The sequence below is a fragment of the Eutrema salsugineum genome, unplaced genomic scaffold (genome assembly GCF_000478725.1).
Source record: "Eutrema salsugineum unplaced genomic scaffold, Eutsalg1_0 scaffold_7, whole genome shotgun sequence".
NCBI lineage: Eukaryota > Viridiplantae > Streptophyta > Magnoliopsida > Brassicales > Brassicaceae > Eutrema > Eutrema salsugineum.
The window spans coordinates 13,926,083-13,935,481 of record NW_006256486.1 but is presented as its reverse complement, the minus strand read 5'-3'; the positions used below and the strand labels follow the sequence as shown (position 1 = coordinate 13,935,481).

The window sequence follows — 9,399 nt, the reverse complement described above, 5'->3', positions numbered from 1 at the left end:
ATCTGAAGAAACAGAATCTACCATGTGATCATAATTGTAAAGACATAGTATTCCATAACAATTAACTCAGAAAAAGTATAATTTATCATCTCAGAATAAAATTTTAAATTAATTCTCACTTTTTCGGTGTGAGAAAAAGATCGAGAGACAATTGTGCTGATAACGTGTTGTGAATAAGTTATCAAGAGAGAGAATAAATTATTGTGTCGTATTTAATGAATAATGAGAGGTATATATAGTATTACAAAGACCTAGGTACGACCATATGTTTCTGATGTGAAACATTTAACAATAGTTAATATGTGCCTTATAATGGATATCTATATTAACAATTCATAACACTAAATATAATGAAAAATCTCAATCTAAGACCAATATTGAAATATTTCAAATATATTAGTTTGATATATTTGGGACATCATGTATGTTCTGCTAACCTGTTAAGAACCTATGTTTGTAAAACACAAAACTAGAATCACTGAACTACAAATCTCAAACAAAGAAGCCTATAAATGAAAATTGTATATGTCTGTAAAATAGTTAAAAACCCGTAGAACAAATGAGATTCATAGATATGCGATGCGACAGATGTCATGTAAACAATAAAAAAACATGTTAAATCCATTAAAACTTATCATAGTTGATAAAAATATATTAATTAAAAATAGAAGAAGCAAACAAAACCTTTTGGAGAAATATATTAGGGAAGGAAAAGATCGTCTTTAATTCTGAAACCTTACATGATAGAATTCTAGTGATGAAGACCAAAATTTTCATCTGCATTATTGCTAGAGATTCCAGTCTAGAGCAAATTTCCTCATTGTATTTTGATAAACCATTCTGAGGTGTTTTCCAGAAAATGTATTTCTTGCTTCTGTAATAATAACAAAGAAATTCTATTAGTTTCAAATTTTAAAAATCGCAAGAAATAAAAATTGAAACGGTGAGAACTACAATTAAATTTTATGGCTTTCAAAGATGAAAGGTATTGAAGAACGGGTTCTCTTATATAAGGTAGATTTAGTATAGCTTGTGAATAAGTTTTCATAATAAATAAAATTCTCCATTTAAACAGCTTTGTCATGTCACATTTGATGTTGAATAAACGTCATCATTAAAGTGACAAGGAGCTTTGTGGAGCCTAATTCTGTCCAATCAAATTAAAACAAATCAGCGGGTATTCTAAAGTTTTTATTAAACTAAATTTTTATTTGATATATAGGATTTGTTGTTTTTCCTTTTTATGTTAGTATTAAAGTTGTGATGAATTTTCTGTTTGGTTTAGGTTTTGGTTTAAGTTTAGGGTTGATTGTACTTTGGCCTATATAAGTGTCTCTTATGATTAATAAGAAAAGAACGTTCAAGAATTAATCTTAATCTCCAAGAATAAAGCTAAGCTTTTAGCTCATATCAATTTGGTATCATCAGAACTAGAAAATTTGATGGGAGATGCTGAGTCCGTTATGATGCAACTCGGCAAATCATGAAGTTGATGGAGGACATGAAACATGATTTGAAGCAGGAGCCAAGTTGGCTCCGATATATTCCATAATAGCAACACTGTAAACAAATGCATCAACTCTGGAGACATTCTTTGCTGCACAGGCAGAAGAAGGTGAACTAACCAAAGCACAAATTCAAGAGATTTGCAAAGAACGAACAGCCTTCTTGGAAACTGGGGTAATCACAACACCTGGGGATCTCTCTTGTGCTGGGAAACAGAGTGACACTACAGCTGGTAAAGGCTTAATGATTGAGAAGAAAGACATTTTTTTCCAACAAGTAGTGATTAGATGAATTTCCCACCAACTACGAATGGCAAGGACATAATAGAAGGAAGTGGTATAACTGCTAGGGACAATGGCGACATGTTCTTTCGGAAGAGCACAAGGTCACTGTCTGATGGATGGGGGAGGTGATTGGACCATGAGGTCAATCGGAGCACCACCAAAAGAAATTCAATCAAGCCATACACCAGGAGACTTTTGTTTGCAAGAAGAAATTGGATAGGGATGCTCTTATGGTGCATGGTTCCAGCATCAAATATTTAGTTTCCACCATATGATGGTACAACAAATGCAACCGAATGGTTGCAAAGTGTGATGACTATTTCCATGATCAAAGTGTATTCAATGATGATGCTAAAGTACGAAAAGCCACATTTGTACTGACTAAAAAAGCTTATCATTGGTTTAGCAATCTCCAACTATTAGTCACTTATAGGTTGATTATTGTAGTCAGTTTGAAGAATGTTTTGGTCGGCTTAAAAGAGTAACTAGGGACCAACAACTATGACAATAGCATTTGCGGAAAGAGGTAGTGTATCTATGTCTCGAGACCATTTTTGAGGCAATGGAGTATGCTCGAGATAATGAATACATGATTGATACAGAGATTTTGTAATTCAAAACTAGACCAATACCTTAAACATACTCATATCATTATAGCATTTAAGGTAATCAATGCAAAAGGGATAAGTTTTTTAAGCACTAGGAAATCATAGAACTACTCAACCAAAGTAAGCAACATGTTGTTAACTCAAACTAACAACCTAATTATTCAAGTTAAGCAATATAATAAACAAGATTAAAATTATGATTAAAAAAAGAGCTTGTGGGTGTGGTTATTGATTACGGTATATTCAATGCTAATACACTCCAAAAGACAATTCCTTTATACTACAATACTTTTTCTTGAATAAAATGTTAAACTAAATTCAAGAAAAAAAAAACGTTTCTTTAGAACTCAATTCTAATCATTCTGAAAAACAAACCACAGTGTTTTAATCTTTATATTTTGCAGATGGTTTTTGATTTAGTTTCTCAGCTTCTTATAGTAGCAAACCATACACAGAGCCCATCTTCTTAGCGTTTCTCTCCTTGATTTCTCGCCGTACTTAGTCTGTTCCTCATAGTGATATCCATGTATTTCAGAAGTTTCACTTTTGTGGTGTGCTCCTCTTCATGTCTCATTCGGTTCCTCTCTCCCCAGATTGAATGTATGGCTAGTTGGATAGCGTATCTTTGAATAAAAGAGGTTGTCAAGATTTTGTTCATCAAGGTGCTCAAGATGTTCAAATCTCTGACCAATTTACCATATATTCTTGTCCCATAATGCCTCCAACCAAAACCTCCCAGATCTTGCTTGTATATGTCCTCATTAAATTGCGAGAGAGCATCTTAAGGTGCAAGGATTTTCTCATAGAACCCATGTCTTCATTAGTGGAACCATATAAAATTCTATCAAATTCTTCTGCAGTTGTTTTCTCCTCTTCATCAGTAGAGTGCATCTCACCTGAGATCATAACATTGCAGTACTCCTTGGGATTTGTCACTACCTTACCCAGTAAAGATCCTTGAGTTTGAGAAGAAGAGGCTCATTTGTTCTTTATTTGTTTATCTTGATGTTCAAAATCTACTTTGTTGTGTATCTCAGCCATTTTCTTGCTAAAGTCCATAGCACCAAAAGCTTGACCCTGTAGTATCTGTTGAAGCATGTTCTTCATATCTTGATCTTTAGGACCTGAGCTCTGAGCAAGACTTTGTTGATGGTGAGGGACAAAACTTGTTGTTTGGCACCTTCAGTGAAGTTGTTCTGTGTGGGATATACTTGGTCTTGTAGTTTGGACACATTGTTACTCCTATAAGAAAAATTGGGGTGATTCTTATAGTAGTTGAAACCTTGATGATAAGAAAACCACAAAGTTCATTTCTGCTTGTATGTTTTCACTTTGAACATTGTCTTGGAACCCTTGATTTGTATCTCCAACGAAGTGAATTGTCTTTTGAGAACTTTTGAGGAGTTTTTCCAACAGAATAAATTGCTTGTCCATCTTTTCATGGAGAGCCTTCAGCTCCTTTTATGTCTTTTTTTCTTCAAAGGATCCATCTCCTCTTGAGGACTTGTCATAATTTTCCCCATACTTCTCCTCACTTTGTGCCAAATTCTCCACAAGTACCCTAGCTTCAGTGACTTCTTTAGCCATGAAGTTTTCATTTGAAGCAGTCTCTAGAAGTACTCTGATTTTTGGGAAGCTCCTCTATATAATCACTAAACCCATGGTGTAATCATTGCATAGTATAGCCCTTAATCTTTCCCAGGCTTCACAGAAGCTCTCATGATTGAAACTGAAAATTTCATTCCTTAACCTGGCTTTTCTTGAGTTGGAGGAGAATTTAGCTAGAAAGGCCTTCTTACATTGATCCCATGTTGTGATGGAGCCTTCAGGAAGGTTTTTCTCGAAAAAAAATAAGGGAAAATCAGAGCTGAGCTTTGTCTTGAAGAGAATAAGGGAAAATCTTCAGCTTGAAGCTGTCTTTAGAGACTCCATTCATCTATACCACAAATCCTATCAAATTGATCTAGATGATCAAGAGTATCCTCCATTGCAAGGTCATGAAACTTGTTTCTCTGCACTACGTCGATAAGCCCGACCTTGATCTTAGAGTTGTTGTTTTCTACTGTTTGAGCTTGTATTCCTTGGCGATTTGCATGAGCATTGACAGCATCACTTTTTCCAACCAAGTTTGCAGCTCTTGGTGGATGAACTGGTATTCTGTTTGCCCCAGCAGCTTGTCACACATTGTGGGCTTCTTCTTGTTGCCTAGAAGCTTGATTACCCTCTTCTTGATGTCTGTTATCCATGCCAAGCCTTTGTTAGTTGTCAGCTCTCTCTCTCTCTTTGTCTCTTTGTTTTACTCTCTACTTGGTGGATGTTATCAATGTAATGGATTAAAATTTTCTCCTCTTCTACTTCTTGTGTACATGTACTTTATAAGAGATATAAGTACCAATATGAAGTGAAATTGATTAGTAAACAAAAGAAATAAAAAGCTTGGTCTCAAAAATATTTAAATTCCTAATGTTGGATTGATTACCTTAAATAGTACAATGATATGAGTATTTAATGGACTATTCTAAGTTTTAAATACAAATATTTTTTATTAGTTTGACGTTGTTGCCAATTGGGATTAGCTTAAATAGATCAATTATGCCAAGAGTATAATTGATCTATACTACAAATCCTATCAAATTGATCTAGATGATCAAGAGTATCCTCGATTGCAAGCTCATGAAACTTGTTTCTCTGCACTACGTCGATAAGCCCAACCTTGATCTTAAAGTTGTTGTTTTCTACTGTTTGAGCTTGTATTCCTTGGCGATTTGTATGAGCATTGACAGCATCACCTTTTCCAACCAAGTTTGCAGCTCTTGGTGGATGAACTGGTATTCTGTTTGCCTTAGCAGCTTGTCCCACGTTCTGGGCTTCTTCTTGTTTCCTAGAAGCTTGATTACCCTCTTCTTGATGTCTGTTATCCATGCCAACCCTTTGTTAATGGTCAGCTCTCTCTGTTTATCTCTTTGTTCTACTCTCTACTTGGTGGATGTTTAAAAGACAAGCTCTTGGGTGGGGTTTTGCTTAAGGTGTGTTCAATGCTAACCTAAGATGCTAAGACACTCAAAAAGACAATTATTTAATCTACAAAACTTGGCAAAACTAACAGTAGCTTGTCCCACGTTCTGGGCTTCTTCTTGTTTCCTAGAAGCTTGATTACCCTCTTCTTGATGTCTGTTATCTATGCCAATCCTTTGTTAGTGGTCAGCTCTCTCTCTCTCTTTGTCTCTTTGTTCTACTCAACTTGGTGGATGTTATCAATATAATGGATTAAAATTGTCTCCTCCTCTACTTCTTGTGTACATGTACCTATAAGAGATATAAGTACCAATATGAAGTGAAATTGATTAGTAAACAAAATAAATAAAAAGCTTGGTCTCAAAAAGATTTAAATTCCTAATGTTGAAAGTTAATCCCAATTGGCAACAACGTCAAACTAATAAAAAAATTGTATTTAAAACTTAGATTAGTCCATTAAACATACTCATATCATTGTACTATTTAAGGTACTCAATCCAACAGGAATAAGTCTCAAGCACTAGGTATTCATGGAACTACTCTATCCAAGCAAACAAGATGGTTTTTAATTCAAACTAACAACCTACTGATTCAAGTTAAACAAGCAAGAAAGCTAAGCAAATAACTAAGCAAGAATGAAGAAACTTAACAAGATGAAGCTTATGATTAAAAGACAAGCTCTTAGGTGGGGTTATTGCTTAAGGTGTGTTCAATGCTAACCTAAGATGCTAAGACACTCAAAAAGACAATTATTTAACCTACAAAACTTGGCAAAACTAACTCATTCTTATGAAGTTAATTACCAAGCTAATTATCGTTAATCAAGATAAAATTCTCAATTGTGAAAAAAGTAATTGCAAGCAGTATAATCAAGTTATATTAGCCATTTCATGATTTAACAAACATTCTCATGTGAAAAATGCACAAACTCTTATTTGGTTCTTTGGAGAATTCATCAAACTTTTGTTGTGCATAAAATTTCCAGTGTTCTAGACCAAACTACTCAAGAGAATTATAGCATTATAAACCCCAAACTGGTCGATGGGGTGGTGAAGACTGGTCGATGGAAACTCTCAGCCTCCTATCATATAGCTCAACCAAACCAGGTCGATTGAATATCCTCTGTAACAGCAGAACATGTGCTTACTAAATTGGATGCATCTCTCTCGAACGGCTGATCATAATAACTTGAAACCACTTCCAGACGAAAGAAAACTCAATTAGATACAACTTTCATGAATATATCTGAAACTAAATCAGAATAGAAGTTCTTCGTCTGTCCCAATCTTGCAGTCAGTTCATAGCAGTTTGATAGCCCGATCGACAGAAGCTCCCTGTCTAGTACCATCATCCACTTCCATCGATCATAGAGGTCTATTGAATTTCCCCCATCTAGGAAAATTCTTTATCTCAAGCTTTTAAATGTATTCCCTCACGTCCAAACTCATTCTAGATCTCCACATTCCACCAAGCTTCTTAAAGCTCCAAAAGTAAAAAGAAGATAAAATGCACAAAGACTCTCTAGTGCAATTCTTAAACACCTTGGACTCCAAATATGAATGAGAACCTAACTAAATATAGAGATAAAATGCTAGACAAAATAATATAAGTTAAATGAATATTTAAATGATGTAAAATATGCAAAAACAAATAGTGATGAACGGCCACAGACGTTTGGAGGACATACAACTCCTTTAATTCGACACTTAGTCCAAAAAACTTGGCCAAAAATGCTAGAGATTAACAGGGAATACAAGAAAGCCCTGCTGGCTCAACAAGACGAAGTAAAACATACTCAACAAAAGCAGTACTAGAAGAAGTTAACCCAAGAAGAAATGACAGAGTGACGAACAAAAAGACTTTTTTCAATTGCGATGAGCTCTTCTCGCGAGAACATGTCTGAAACCCAATCCTTTTTCATATAACACTGTTCATGGACAAAGATGATCAAGAGAATGAACTGTTTAAAGAAGAGAACTTGGTGGAATATGTGGGAGATAACAGAGAAGTTGTTAGAAGCTAAAGGAATATCTATAGTTGGAGCTTGAGGACTTGCACCTAGTCGATGAGGTGAGTAATGATGCGGAATACGGATTTAAGAGTTTGTAAAAGTTTTATTGCTTTTTATTTTTACGTTAGGATTAAAGTTTTGATGATTTTCCTTTTTGGCTTAGGTTTGATATAGGTTTAGGGTTGGTTGTACTTTGGCCTATATAATTGTCTCTTATGATTAATAAGAAACCAACTTCCAAGAATTGACTTCAATCTCTAAGAGAGACTAAGGTTAAAAGAAAGCTTTAAAGTTTAATCTCTATTTATTTATCATGTTCACCATAACGACAAATTATTCTGGTCTCATGACACAAGCTAAAGCTAAGTTTTAGCTCATATCAGAGTGTTATGGTAGAAGATCAATTTGGAAGCATACAAAAAAACGTCTATTACTTAACCGTCCAAAGGATATTGTAGAATATCTATCATAATTTTACATTAGAATAGATAATTAATTTCTTATATATGTTGTTCAAACAAAAAAATCTCATATATAAATCAAATCTATCTAAAATGGAAAAATATCTTTTAAATATGGAAGGAGTTCTGGTCAGAAACACATAAAATTGGAAAAGAATAAAACATAAAACGAAAATAAAATAAAAAGCACATTAGATTTCTTCTCTTTTTTCTTGCAGATTAGATGTCTCTGTCTTCTATGGGGCTTACATATAATCAATGATTACGAGAGAGCTTCTGTAAGTTTTATTATCATGTCTTTATAAATTCAGACAATCTTTCTTTTGAATTTCAATGTCTTACTCTCTTCCAATTACAAAATCTTGGGTAGAGAAAACAGGAAAACATTTTCTCTGCTGACACTGATTTTATTATGACAAATCCATCTCTCTTTGATTCTTTTCCATTATCTATCTTTGATTCCTTCCCATTCAATTTCGAGATTTAAACAAGAGACACCCAGTTTCGAGATTGAAACAATTTTTTTTCCAAATTTTTTTTCTTTGAAGCTGGGTTTTGTCAATAATAGGATGGCCGAGACATTAAAAAGTGGTGTCTCCATTGATGTTCTGATTTATCTGATGAAGATGGAGTCCCAATAAAACAAGTAAAGTTTTGTCTTTTTCAAATATTTCTGGACAACTTTCAATTAATATCTTTATTGATAAGCACTTCTAAGTCCACATGAATTATAATTTTTTTGAATAATCAGTAAATTAGTATATGTAAACTTTATTGAAGGTAATTGCTTTAATTTAGGCTACTTTGTATGAAAAAATAAAATAGTCAATCTGTGTATTAGTATGAACGCATATATAGACTCTTTTATTTTCACTAAAGTACATATGCATTTATGAATAAGTTTTATTCCTTTTCAAAAATTTAAACTATAATATCCGTAGACAAAAAACTACATTTTAGTGATTCTAAGAATTTGATATACTTTTTTTGTTAAAAATATTCAATGCAAATAAGCTGAGAGGGAGAGAAAAAAGATAAATAAAGATGAAAGCGAAATAAATAAAATAAAGCAATACATTTGTCTCAAAAAAACTATTACGTTATACAAAGAATATAGTAGCTATGGTTTTGATATGGTCAGTTTTATGGTTATCCAATGCAATTTCTCATATTAAGAGAATAATTGGCAATACTGCGGCTATGAATTTTAGTATTAGACTGTAACTATAAAAACATAGTTTTAAAATAATAACTGTGCCCTTGAAAAAGAGTTAAAGCCATACTTTTATGCTTTTAACAAAGGAGAGAAGAATGTGAGTTTTTTAGAAGCAATTTTTAGAAGACTTTTAAATCAATAAAATATGATTGGCTAATTAAGGGCTTCTAAGACTTTAACTTTTTTTTCAAAGTTCGTACTGTTTTGAAAGTTCATTTTCCAATCAGAGCCTAAATATAATAGAAAGAAAATTCTATATCAAGCTCTTCAATAAAATTTGTACATACTTGGTAAATGA

At 33.3% G+C, this 9,399-nt stretch overlaps 1 pseudogene; it reads left to right on the top strand.

The window, feature by feature from the left end:
- Positions 1–4,053: 4,053 nt before the first annotated feature.
- On the top strand, positions 4,054–4,150 carry LOC112083255 (annotated as a pseudogene).
- The last annotated feature ends 5,249 nt before the right edge of the window (positions 4,151–9,399 follow it).